Below are 12,465 nucleotides of genomic sequence, written 5' to 3' on the forward strand. Positions count from 1 at the left end.
ACAAAGGTTATATACCAGTGTAGATATGTCCACAGTATTTTTTTGTTATTAACAATTTTATTGAATAAAACAAATAAACAGAACATAAAATACAGAATCAAATTATATACATTAAGCTGACTTACATCCTGAGAATGATCAGTCTGCCGATCATAACTCTGGCTAGGACCCAACTTTTTAAATGTCTATCCCCTATATTAATGACCGCCCCATCTCCTAAGATACAGAGTCTCTGAACACTCAACCAAAATTCTTGGATCTTAACACACCACCAAAAAACATGGGTTGTGTCCCCGTCTTCTTATTAGCATTGCCAGCCGGTAGGTGTCTTTAAGACCAAGCCTATACAATCTAGAGGGGGTGTCCAATAGAATCAATGTAAAATCTTAAAATCAGGGAGGCACCGAAATTTTGGCTGAAAGAGAAAAAAGGCCGAAAATATATACATCCTCGCCCCGCCCCTCAGTGCTCAGATTTCATACTGGATCGATCTAGCCCTTATCACAGCGTTACCCAACAAAGGCTGATCATGTCAGCGGTGTGGAAATTCTTCTTTCTGATAAGGACATCAAATTTGCGATCTGTAGTGTTTGTTCAGCAGAAATTTCAAGAGATATATATACAGAGTACAGCAAGAGATTCTACAGGAAAGTGCCCCGATCCACAGAAGAGCCACAACTAGTGCAGCTACACCACAACTTGAGACGTATCTAGCTGAACTATCCATTGCCAGAAGCGACAATCCCCTTGACTACAGTCACATAAACAAAGGCCGCTTTCCTTTGCTTGCTCGGATTGCACACAGGTATTTATCTGCTCCAAGCACTAGCACAGAGAGTGTGAGACTGTTCAGTGCAGAATCTCATGTTCTTGTTGAGCGTTCTGACAGGAGAGACTGTCAGAAAGTTTAGCAACTTTTGTTCTTGAAGCCTGTCACTTGTACTTAAATAGAATGCGGTCCAATATGATGTGTATAGCAATTACATTAAAATTTGTGTAGCCCTGCATCACTTGAGGATACATCTGTTTACACTCTGAGGTTGGATTTAGTTCTGTTACTGCTGTCATGCACTGTTGTTTTGCACAATAATTTTCACCTAAAGAAGACATACGTTTACATAAACAGAGTAGAGGCCCTCTGCCATTCTGTGTTTTGCCTGTTGTTTTAATTAAAAAGACTTGCATATTTAAACTTTTTGAAAGATGCTAGCTGTTCATTAACTCACTGTTGTTTTGCATATAATAGTTTTCTAAAACTTTACATTATTTGGATAATTGTTAATAAAATCTGTAAAATTTGATTGTTAAAGAACTGAATGAAGAATAATATTTAATATTGTTTTAATATATTTTCTGTCCAATTTTAAATAGGTTTTGGTTTTCGGCCAAGTGCATCCTGGAGTTTCGTTTCGGCCCAGAATTTTAATTCCGGTGCATCCCTACTTAAAATGCATCAGATGCTCCCTTGCTTCACTAAATGTAGACTTGAAGTTTTCCCCCATACCAGAGTATTCAGAAATTAGCAGGGAGTAATACACTGATGCCTCATGACCTTTTCCAAAAGCAGTAATCACCACTCCCAGAGTATTTGCCTCTGCATGCTACTTCCAAAAATAGTAAAGAGCAGGTGGTGCAGCTGTAAATGCCTAAAGAACTGAGATCTGGGAATCCCAAAAAGGATCTCAATACTCCACTCTCATATAGGTCACCGAGCGTATTAACTAGTGCCCAGCCGATATTATTGGCCGATATTAGCCTTTCACAGATATATCTGCGAATATGCGCAGATATAAAAAAAAAAATTCAGAACATATAATGCAGAAAACAATGCTTTAGAATTGGTGTCATAGCAAAGTTTGTCCAGCAGAGCATGCTCCGACAGTGCAGAATGAAGCGGTGCAGATTTAAGCGGTGTTTTCAAGGTAGGTTGCTAACTAGTTTGTGAAATACATACTGGAAAGTTAATAAAAAATGATCCCATCATTTTCCCTTTTCAATATAACTAATATAACATTAACCCTGTCCCTGACAACCATTTTACTCATGTTTATCACATCCAATTGCCATGTTAGCCAGCTATAGTTTGTCAGAGCATCTTTTTGCAGCTCAGTAGACAACAGTGTTGTGGTGAATTGTGTTTGTTGAGTGTTGGTATCATGCTACGTTGTTACCTAGTTGGTGAGACGCAATGCAGGAAAGAAAATAAAGTCCATCTTTTGATAACGAGCTTGTAGCTACTTTCATAGCTTGTCAGTTGAGTGGAAGCTAATGTGTAAACATGCATTCACCAAAATGATTTGATCAGGATTTGCAGTTTGGTACCCCCTTCAACCGAGCAATTAAATTAATATAAGCATTTACAAAATGTAATATTTAAAAGTCTGGTTTTCCATGTTGAAAGTTTTCCCTGAAGTTGTATAACAGAACAAGGTGTAACACCGCTGCTGCTGTTTATCTCTTGCATGGGCAGGTGTAAATGCTTCTTGTTTAATTGACTGGCAGTATTAAAATAGTCAGCATTTAACTGATACTAAACAGTACTACTGGTGTTTGTTTAGCTATCATTTTAATCTATTCTTTATTTAAATGGTCAGCAACTGATGGATACTGAACATACAGTACTGATGTTTATTTAGCTATTTATTCTTTATTTTCTCAGTGTTCATTTCTAGAATTTGTTGAAAATGTATAATAATAATGTAAAATATTATTTGGTAAAAATATTTGTTTAAGAAAGCAGCATTCTGAGTACCTTTGCATAGTCATATTGGTGCAAAATCGGTGCACAATCCATATAGAAACGGTCTGTTTTCGTACCAGCTTAAAAATAAGCTATACGGCCACCAGGTTAGTAATCGGTGAATTTTCCCCATCTAAAATCGGTATCGGTCTCCAAAATACCATATCGGCCGGGCTCTTGTATTAACCTCCCTCATAATCCACTCTGACCAGCAGAAAGGGGACTAATTAATACATAATTTAGGGTTCAGCCATATGCTCGATGCAACATTTAAATAAATGTCAGAGTTAAACAATCTGAACACTATTGTCCATACAAAGTGCAAATGCAAGATAACGGGGAGTAACTTAACTTCTCCGGTTAGTTTAATAGAAAGGCTTTGCAATGGCGAAATGGGGCAAGAACTTCCTGTTCAATACAAAACCAGGGAGGGGCTCTCTCAGGTGGAACCGACCAATGAGCCAAATGTCTGAGACCGAATGCATAATAATAAAACAAAATTTTGGGTAGGCCAAGCCCACCTTTGTCAATTGGCCTATGTACTTATTGAAATGTAATCTGGGATGCTTACCATTCTAAATGAAGGACTTTGCTATGCTATCAAATTGCTTGAAATAAGAGAGGGGGACATCTACAGGGAGAGATTGTAGCAGGTAGTTGAATTTTGGAATACAATTCATTTTAATAACATTAACCTTCCCGATCATAGATAAATGTAATAAAGCCCACCTGCCCACGTCGCTCGAAAACCTTTTATCAAGGGGTCAAAATTAATTAACGAAATCACACAAATTTGCTGGGAATAAAATACTTAATGCCCCGTTTGAGCCACTGAAAGGTGCCCACCTGAAAAGCAGTTACGGGCAGTACGCTGTCAGATCCAAAGCTTCGGATTTAGACCAATTGACACTGTATCCTGAGAATTTAGAGAAGGAATTAATAATCCTGCAGAGGCAAGGCATAGATCCAGTGGGGTTGGAGACAAATAATAAAATATCATCTGCATAAAACAAAAGCTTATGACCCATACCTCCCACCACCACCCCTGGAAAATCAACTTTTCTTATTGTGGCTGCTAATGGTTCCAGGGCAAGACAGAACAATAATGATGAAAGAGGACTACCCTGCCGGGTACACCTATCCAGAATAAAATAATCTGAACTTTGTTTGTACCACCACTACCGGCTGTCTATGAAATAACTTAATCCATCCAATAAAAGTACTCCTTAAAAAGATTATCCCATTCTACCATACTAAACGCCTATTCGGTGTCAAGTGAGATGGCAGCGACTGGAGTCTGATCATTCGCCACTGACCACATGATATTGATGAAACGCCTAATGTTTTCAAAAGAGCTAAGGGCCCGAAAAAAACGAAAAAGAGATAGCATAACTTTAATTAAACGGTTAGCCAAAATGTCTGACAATAATTTTACGTCTAGCTGGATCAGGGAAAGTGGATGGTAAATCTTAAGGAATGATGAAAAAAAAATGTATAGTCCCTACCAGATGGGTCGACGCAAAAAATACGTTGACGCAAAATATGCGCATCGATTCGTCAGACCCAAAACAAAGATGGCGGCGCCCGAGAGTATTAGCAACACGAGTGGCTCCTCAGACTATCAGAAGTGCAAGGCACTCGTTCCTCTAAAGTATGGGAATTCTTTTACATTAAAGGAAACAATTCCGTGATATGTCGTCTTTGCAAAATGGAGATGGCCTTCCATTCTAGCACCACGGCAATGCACCAGCACCTGAAGAGGCGCCGCACGCACGCACGCACGCACAGTATTCTTAAGGTGAAAGGAAAGTGTCAGAGTGTAAGTTGTTATTTGCATGTGAATGAAGATGCTTTTTTTTCAGTATGTTCAACATAAATGTTGAATTCTGAATATTTATTTTCATTATTTATTTTTTGTTAGAAAAGCACTGTCTGTATTAGTTTACAATAGTTACTGTATTCTTTCAATAGCTCTAAGAAAGTGTGGCTGGGTGACCTTTTTAATTTTTTATTGAATGCTAGACATCAGAATGCATTATTTTGCTCTTGTACACTTTTACTTGAATTTTATTTTTGAATTTAAGAAAAAGGTGAGTGGCAGAGTGTATTACTACTATATGTTGTTGTTATTTTTATGTGAATGAAGAATTAAAAGATGCACTTTTTTCAGTAAGCTAGGACTATGTGTTTTCAACATAAATGTTCAATTCTGTTGGTTCAGGAAGGACGCCATGACAGGCTGCTGGCTCCCACTGTCGCTGTTAATTTTTATTTATTTTTTGTTGGAAAAGCACTTCTGTATTAGCTTAAAGCCCTCAAGTTTACATTGGTTACTGTAATCTTTCAATTGCTCTAAACAAGTATTTTGGATGACCTTTTTATTTTTTTATTGCGCTAGGCCGATGTGCTTTCAAGGCTTCAAGGTTTTATTGAATGCTAACTCTGACTAAGAATGCATTACTTTGCACTTGTATAGTCTTTTATTTTGGAATTTTAAGAGCAATAAACATATATTGCAATGTTAAGGAATTCATTTTTTTTTCATTGAGATATGTAAATCAACATGTATAAATTGCTATTAGTCAATTAATGGGGAGATAATCGAAATCGAACTGGAAAAATGAACCGCTAGATTAATCGATGCATCGAAAAAATAATCGCTAGATTAATCGTTAAAAAAATAATCGTTTATCCCAGCCCTAATTCAAAAGTCTCTAAATATCTGTAAGACCAACATTATTACACATCCTGTGAAGCATCAATGTTACTTTAGAGGGTTTACACACTTTTGCTCACTATGATCAATGAGTCCATCAATACATTAAAGTCTCCTCCCAATATTGTATCATGAGGGGTACCAGCGGCTTGCAACATCCTTTCAAAATATATAAAAAAGCCCTGATCATCAGCGTTAGGTGAGTAAATATTAGTCAAAGTCAACCTTTGCCCCTGAATTTCTGCTAAAACAATAATGGCTCTTCATTATTTTTCTTTAATCTGTTTGAAGCATTTGTAGATGCTTATCAGTGTAATTATCATTGCTAAAGAAAACATGTCTTCTAAACTCAAACAGTCCATATACGCCTAAGAGAGCCCCCACAACAACTTTGCTGTCGGATTGCTCAAATCCGGTGTTTCTATACAAATTATGTGAGACAGAATAACACAACAAAAGATAATCTAGAAAACAAACTCCAACCAATAGGAGGAATAAGAATAAAGACTGTGCAGATTCATCCACAACACGGTCCCGAAGGAGTGTAACTACACAAAACTTCAGGAGGATGAAATTATGCCAACTCCAACCTGCATCACCTCGGTCTATTTATGGACTACGATCCTGAAATGAAATGCTTAGACTAACAATTGCCAACAAAAGCCTTCATCAGCCAATTAACAAGGACAATTGCATCTGTGAACTTCTGCAATTAATCAAGATGGACTTCAAAGACTTTGGTCATTAATCTTACAGTTCAAACACAATCTATGTTTAATCAATGACCCTTATCACTTAGTTTAATAATTTTAAACCATGATTTTACCTATACATAATTAATATTTACATTACATTCATAATGTTAGCCAGAGGGAACTGGCCCCCACAGTGAGTCTGGTTTCTCCCAAGGTTATTTTTCTCCATTAATCTACATCTTATAGAGTTTTGTGTTCCTTGCCACAGTCAGCCTACAGCTTGCTCACTGGGGTTATTAATACAATTATCATTTAATTATTTATAAACACTATTAAAATTTGTATTTTATCTAAATTACACAATGATGATTAATCGACTTTATAGACATTACAGTTCTTATCGTCTGTTAATGCTAATATTCTGTAAAGCTGCTTTGAAACGATGTGTGTTGTGAAAGGCGCTAAACAAATAAAATTGACTTGACACAAAACAAACTCCAGCCGCTAGACGGAACCAGCACAAAAAAGAAACAAAAAAGGATCTCAGTTTCCTCACACGGTCAAGTGAATTTTCAGTGAGTCGGTCCACTTGGCAACATGAGTACCACAAAATAACTTAGTCCATTGACTTTGTGAAGGACACTGCTTGCTGGGCAAGTAAATGTAAATGGGTATGTAAATATTTTATGGCCATCCTTAGCAACTATGCTCCATTTGGCCGGGAACATCAGTGCACAAGCGACATTCTGTTGATGTTAGAGTTTCTTGCATTCCTTGAGTCAATCACATTTCTCTCTTGTCGAATTTGCAAAGTCTGGGAACAAGAAAATGCTGTGGTTCTTCCAAGAAAGCCTTCCTTTACTCCATGATTCGTGTAACACGACATCTTTTTCGGATGATATTAGAAATTTGGTGATTATAACACATTTTTGGATCGGTATAACTAAAATACAGGCAATCAAACTCAATATACTACTAAAATATACTACTAAAATCCGTCGACCCCAGAGGTTTAACCCTCTGGGGTCGACGGATGCGCCAGTGCGTCCTGCTGGATTTTTTCGGAATTACAGGGGAAACAACATAAAATATTCCATCATTTTGGGGCATACAGACAATTGTAAGACAACATTAGAAACTATAAAGGGTCTACTATTTGTGTGCACTCACAATAACAACAAAACCTTGTGCTTTTGTTAAATAAAGAAAATAAAAAGAATGAGCTTTCAGCAGTATCTGTGTTCGCAAGCATATTTCTGAAGTGTCATAAAAATGTAAGTCAAACTGAAACTCAGCGAATACTTATCACACAAACATGAAACATATTTCTAAAGAAAGCTTAAAATGTCTACTTTTAAATAAAACAATTAAAATTTAAAAATAATATTCTCCTGCAATGTAATCTCTATGAAACAAAGCAATGTACAGTTTCTCCTGGCTCAGCTAATTATCCCTAATGTGATCACACCCACGGGCAGAGGGCGCTATTCATACGGTAATGTGCTGAGGCGATCAATGCAAATGGTAAACGTCCCCCGACTGTGCCTTAAAAACATCAAGTTCGTTCACTTTTCAGTGCGTTTGGAAGATACACAAGCAAGGAAACTCCTGGATGGTGACAAAGAGTTAACGTTTTCCTCAGAAGAGCGGGACTCTGATTAACGTTTGTATTTTGAAGAATGACTTGATCCAGCTGAGGATTCAATTTTGGATGGTTAAGCAATTTAGTTTTACTTACATTAGTTGACATGCTATTTTATATAAACATGTACATATTTTACTAGTGGGACTGTTTCCAGACTTACCAGCCAGGATTCAGAGTATTGAAATACGCCCTATTAGGCAAGTTTTAGTTACATTTAAATGCTGTTTTGGCAAAAGCAGGCATTGAAATTGAATGCAGTATGATATAAATATGATATGTAATATGATATAAAAATAATATGAATGTTTAGATTATATTTTAACTAGTGTTTATGCTGCCTCGTTTTCATCAACAAAGCTTGTGCTCGCAAATATGTGTTCAGGTGTAAATGAGTAAAATGCACTTTAAATATGCCATATAATAATCATATTATAATGATTTCTGAAGGACCATGAGACACTGAAGACTGCAGTTATGATGCCATGTATGATGAAAATCAGCTTTGATCACAAATTGCATTTTACAATATATTCAAACAGAAAACTATTCTTTTAAATTGTAAAAAAAACACAACATCACTGTTTTTACTGTATTTTGGATCAAATAAATACAGTCTTGGTGAGTAGAAGAGACTTCTTTTAAACGATAGTGTAGGTCTAAAATAAATCTTTAAGTAAAGAAAATGTATAGTCAGATTACCTCTTTAATGTAAAACTTGATTTTGATCATTAAGTCTCCTCACATTCATTGTCTTTGTCACATTCCTCAGTGATAGGCCCAGGGGAGGGGTCTTTGTCTCCTCAGGTGTGAATTACAATCAATATTCATGATCGTTCACGCCTCCTCGCACATGACCTTTCGAACACTAAAAGTGTCTTACAAAAGTTAAATTACTATATTGTTCCCTTTACAAAAAGCTTCACTTTGATACTGTGCTGCTAAGCGCTACGGGGAACAACTCTAGCTGTGAACCGAGCTCAAATAGTGTGTGTAAAACGTCAATGAACATTGACTGGAATTTATAGCCTCGGTTGATGTAATCATTAGATGCACCTGTGGCCAGGCTCTAAATGGATAAGTCAGCAGGTGTCGTCAGAAACTCTTTTTTCAGAGCGATTCTGTTTCTGTGTCCTGTCAAAACTTTCTTTCCTCTGTTAGGAGTTAGAATCAGTTAGGCAGTGTGCAGTGAACGTTGTTCTCTTTTTCTTCTCTCTTCTGTTTAGAAAATATTATATATATATATATATATATATATATATATATATATATATATATATATATATATATATATATATATATATATATGTTTCTAAAAAAGAAAGAAAAAGAGAGAATGACTGAAAGTCATAAACGGTGCGTGTTCCCTCTTCTTGCTCTATAGCTGAAGAGGACACACTTCAGTTTTTGCTCTGTTTGTTTGGGGGTAAGAGCACGCTGCTCTGCGTTGCAGCAGGGCGGGTGCGAGCACTGCGATTTGCTTTAACAGGCAGAGTGCTTCGTGCTCGCCTCGCTTGCTTCCGGGAGTCAGCACTCACGAAAAAGAAAAAAGAAAGATCGTTCGTGGGGCTCTTGCATGGATTTGGCTGAGGAGCAAGAGACGGGTTGATCCCTTTCTCTCACTCTCTCCCCAAACCCAGCTGGTCCTTCACATGATCTCGAAGTGCGTTCCGACGCTTCTTCGGATCATGAGGAGGATCGCGATTCCCTTTCCGCCTCCGAGCTTTCCGTCCGCGATAAAAAAATCTACGGAGGAATTGCTCGATGTTGTTACTCAAGCGGTTGCCAGATTGGACTGGCCACGCGAAAAAGAGACACCAAACCCTCCAAATTAGGGGATAGATTTGATCTTCCAGTCTAAGAAAGGGAACGCCTCATGAGTCCCTTCCCTTCTTTGATAACCTCCATGAAGAGCTTTTTCGCTCATGGAGGAACCCCTAAAAAAAAATAAATAAAATAAAATAATATATATATATATATATATATATATTTTCTTCCCGTGTTCACATACCCTCGACTTCATTATATTCGACCATCATGGGTGCTGAGGCACGGGGGTATTCAGTGATGCCGCCGGTCGAAGAGACGCTTGCGGGCTCTCTCTCGCCGGGCTCGGCATCGTCACTTAAGAAGCCCTCTCTCCCCTCAAAGCCTTGTAGGACAACCTCCACTTTAGTGGGAAGGGCTTATCAAGCAGCAGGTCAGGCTGGTGCTGCTCTGCACACTATGCTGTTTTACAGGCGTACCAGAATGACCTCCCGGGTGACCTGAGTGTGGGTTCTGCGCTTGACGAGCAAGCCTTAGACCCGCCTCAGTCCTGTCTCAAAAGCAAAGCGTGGCGAGTCATGCTCCTCCTCCCAGGGATTGGGGACAGTCTCGCCTCCCTCGCCAGCCCTCGAAGCAAGACCTCAGGGCTATCGTTTCTAGTAAGAGAAAACCCTGACAGTCTTGCGCCTAGATTAGGGGGTAGCTCCCCTCGGGCTTCACTTCACTTCACCCCTCCTGGTACCCCCTCAAAGCCCCTCCATTCCCGCCACCTCTTGGTGTTTCGGGTTGCAGAGGCTTCCGTCAAAATTGGGTGTTTTCGCTGTTCCTGCATTTTATTCAGGACGCGAAACACCCGACAACCCCTCAACAGGAAGTGTTCAAATATAATACCCATCTCAGAGATCCTGGCAGCGTGGAAACTTCTGCCGGATATATTCTTTTCTGTGGGTCTTATAAGGGTGTCAGGATTTAATTCACTCGCCGCTTTTCCGTGTTTCAACGGCATGTTCTCACTACCGTAAACTGGATTTCTTTTTTTTTTGTAAAAACAAAAAACTCAATCTCCTGGTTAAAGGGGCCATGGTATGTGTTCCCCTTCCAGAGAGAGAGTTAGGTTATTACACTAAATAAATAACTTCCCGTTTCCCATGGAGGGTGAGCGTCTGGCTTAGATCTTAAAGCTTGAACTACCCGTGGGTGTTCAAGTCCAAGATGATGCCTGTCAAGACGGTCGTGTCTCAAGCCCTACAACTCGTTTGGCTGGTCACCATCGATCTTATGATGCATTTCTATACTTCATTTAGAAGTTCTGCCACAACATGGAAAGTTCCTGAGGTTCACTTCCGGGGGCGAAGTCTTCCAGGGTCAGGTTCTTTCACTCAGCCTAGCCCTTTTTACCCGCACATTCACAATGCATGATGTAGCGCTGGCTCCTTGCGACTCCGGGGCATCTGCATTCTGAATTATGTAGACGACTGGCTGATCCTAGCGCAGTTCCAGGAACTGGCAGTTCAGCACAGGGACATCATCTTAGCTCATCTGTTTCTCTGGGGTTGAGGCTCAACGCCAAGAAAAGCGTCCTCTCTCCCACTCAGAACACTGTCTATCGGGGCATCGTATGGAGTTCAATCACAATGCGGGCACAACTGTCTCCCGCTAGTATTGAGTCCATTCAGATCACCCTGAGCAAAGTCAGGCTAGGTCAAGGTTGCACTGTTATCAGTATCAACGATTCCCTGGTCTCAGGGCGACCGCGTCCACGGTGATCCCTCTGGACCTTCTGCTCATGAGACCGTTTTTGTTGTGGCCAAAAGCCAGGGGTTTTCTTCCAAGGGCCAAAACCCCTAGGCTAAATTAGGGTTACGCGCCTCAGGCTTCGTTCCCTTTCTATGTGGTTCAGACCCCGGTTTTCTGCCTTGGGTCCCACTCTAGGTGCATCTTGTTGTCTAACAACAGACGCCTCCCTGATGGGCGGGGTAGCGGCCTTAAGTGGTCATCCAGCTTAAGGGGATAGGAGGGTCGTCAGCTCGGTTGTCACAGTCACTGTCTCGGGTTGATGGCTGTATTTCTGGCCCTGAAATACCTCCTCCTGAGGCTGCCATGTCTTGGTGCGGGTGGACAATACAGCGGTAGCCTCTTACATAAATCATCAAGGAGACCCACGTTCCTGTCAGCTGTATTTCTGACACGTCGGATTCTCCTTAGGGCCCAGGGCAAGCTCCTGTCACCAGGTCAGTTATATCCCTGGATGCCCGTATTTAGGAGCAGATTTACTGTCCAGACAGAAAATACCAATGGGGGAGATAAGAACTCCACCCTAAGGTAGTAGTTGGCCAGAGTTCGCCAGCAAGGGTTTTTGCCTCTTACTGATAGCACCGCGCTGGCCGAACAGGGTTTGGTTCTCGGAGCGAATTTCTTCCCTCGACGGCTCGCCTTGGCCGATTCCGAAGAGGAAGGATCTTCTATCTCAGGCACAGGGCAATATTTCATCCCTGCCCCGAGCTGTGGAATCTTTCATGTTTGGCCCCTAAGGGTACCAACTGAGGTACACAGGGCTCTCTCCGGAGGTTATCGAGACCTTTTTAAATGCCTGGCTTTTTCCACTTGGAACAAGTTTGGGTGAGATTTTAGGGCAGAAGAGGACCTCTTCGCCTCTATGAATAGCGCAATGTCTCCTCTACTTCTCCCTGAAATCACCCAGCCCCCTTGGGTCTGGACGTTAAGACACATACATGACCCAGAATGCATCTGTATGCGTTTCTTTCCCCGGTTTCTCTGCTCCCGGGAGTCTTGGCAATGTTCACCAGCAAGGGTCTTGCCTCCTATTAATGGCGCTGCGCTGGCCGAACAGGATATGTTTCTCAGAGTTAATTCCTCTCCTCGACGGCTCGCCTTGGGCGATTCC

The 12,465-nt window shown here is 40.3% G+C and overlaps 1 protein-coding gene across 1 annotated transcript in view; it reads right to left on the reverse strand.

Annotated features, from left to right (window-relative positions):
* Positions 1-12,465, reverse strand: part of LOC127651229 (transmembrane 9 superfamily member 2-like) — a 62,298-nt gene that overhangs the window by 26,630 nt on the left and 23,203 nt on the right. The window lies entirely within an intron of this gene.

This window comes from Xyrauchen texanus, chromosome 11, assembly GCF_025860055.1.
Source record: "Xyrauchen texanus isolate HMW12.3.18 chromosome 11, RBS_HiC_50CHRs, whole genome shotgun sequence".
Classification (NCBI taxonomy): Eukaryota; Metazoa; Chordata; class Actinopteri; order Cypriniformes; family Catostomidae; genus Xyrauchen; species Xyrauchen texanus.